Genomic DNA, 2269 nt, shown 5'->3' with positions numbered 1-2269 from the left:
TGGGTTATTTGATTACGGTATGAACAACTTGTGACTTACGAGAAACCTGGTTTTAAATTTTCAGTTTTTAGCTAAAAATTGTACAATTTTAACTACAAAATAATTTTCGAATTTTTGAGGCTTTGATGAATTTTGTTGAGATTTTAACTTTTAAATACTTAGGTGCTATAAAATCGTGCTTTCGTATGTTTAATATTTTTAAAATTGTCCTTTTTATTAAAATGTATGGGTAAAAACTAAAAAAATAGAAAAATTTAAATGTATAGGTATAAATAGCTAAAAATAAATAAAAAATATTTTGAACATTTTATCATATGGGTATCTAGAAATAATAATAATAATACTAGAAAATGATAAAAAAATATTTGGTGAAAATGAAGTAGGTATCTACGGTTATTTGTTTTTGAATTACAACAAATGTGAAAATCGTTCTATGAGAATTCGTTAATTTACAGGTAAATATACAATCGCGTAAAAATTTAAGCAACAAAAGCACAATATACAAAATTAATGTAACTTTCTGGTAAACTTATTTTTTATTTTTTCAAAAGTAGAATTATTTATGAGGAATCTTGAATTACATTTCTAATCTTAATTACCTATATAAAAAAAAAAGTTTTATAAAATTCTAACTCAAAATTATTTATAAATTTTCTTGATCTTGACGAATATTATCAAAATTCTATCTCCAGACGCTCATAATAAATTACTATGGATTCAATTGTTTTTGACGAATGTATATTTGATTATCAACAATAGTTTTAAAAAAACTGCGAAAAAAAAATGTATTATGGCTATAAATAACTATAATAGCTCAAAAATGTTCAAAATATTTTGAAATGTAAAAAATTGAAAAAATTCTACTTCCTCAAAAGGCGACGACACACAAAAAAACCCACAGATTTTTGTAAAATCAATATAGGTATTCATTGCGCTCTGTATCTATACCTAATGTGCTTATATGTGCATAGAGCTACATCATTAATAAATCCGTTATTGAATGAGTAAATTATTAATTTGTATCGTAATACAGCAATGCGTTCCAGTATACGACATTAGAACATTCTATAATTATTTTTGATATAGTTGATTTACCAATTCGAGAACCGTTCATAATATTTGTCACGGTGGATAGATATCAACTATAAATCAATTACATTACCTAATCATTAAAAAGATTATAATATACCTACACTAGTTAACACTTTCATTATAGTGAAATACTGTTCACTGTTCATTGATTATTTCTAAATAATTAATGAGTAATAATAATAAATAAAGATTTTCTTAAAAGTTTTAATTGCTTATAAATATAAATAATGAATAAAATCATCGAGTCATTGTTAAGTCCCTATTATACCTAGTGCAAAATAGAGGTATATCGTATATCTTAGGTGAACTAATTTTAATCTTTTTGTACCTATCCAAATTTACAAGTTTTATTTTATAAATTAATCAAAAAAGAAATTATGTTAACATATTAAGACCCTGAGTCACTGTCACTTGAGTATTTTACCCAAGCTGATCCATTATATTAATAATTAGTTTAAACAGCTGGATACAGATGTTAAAAATATTTAAATTTTTTATAAAGATATTTTAATGAAAGTTTTGATAACGTTTTAGATTTTGAATGGAGCATGATGTTGATTTCACAACGATGAATGTTTTTTTATTTAATTTTTTGTTTCAGGTACACTAAAAATAGTCGAAAAAATTCTTAAATTTTCAACTTTAGGGATGGTTTTTATTAGAAAATTGTATCTAGTTGGTACTTTAGAGTCTTTATAAGTTTTTCTACCTTTGACAAAAAAAATAATTTACCGGAAAGGTACATTAATATTTTATGAGCGTTTAAAGTTCAAATTTGTACGACATTGGAATTTGGAATATTGGATATTCAACAATAAATAAACATGACAATTTACAAATTATGTATTACAAACACAGTTTTTTTGTATAGATATTTTAAGTTCACATTCTGACGAAATTAAATATTTAAACAAAGAAATGGCTTTAGTTATTTTGTTGTTATTTAAAAATATTATTCGTGGGTATCTACTTGAAACTTTTAAAGCATAATATTATATTATATACAATGACATTTTTAAATGCAATGTTTACGCCAACAATTAATTCGGCAAACTGTATAATAGCATTGAGTATATATTGTACGCAATAATAAAACGCAATATAGTAAAATTAATTAGGTATAGGTATTTTAAAAGCAATAGTATCATAAAATATATTTATATTAGTAATAATTAGA

The sequence above is a fragment of the Acyrthosiphon pisum genome, chromosome X (assembly GCF_005508785.2).
Source record: "Acyrthosiphon pisum isolate AL4f chromosome X, pea_aphid_22Mar2018_4r6ur, whole genome shotgun sequence".
NCBI lineage: Eukaryota > Metazoa > Arthropoda > Insecta > Hemiptera > Aphididae > Acyrthosiphon > Acyrthosiphon pisum.
Note: the sequence above shows the minus strand (reverse complement) of the source record.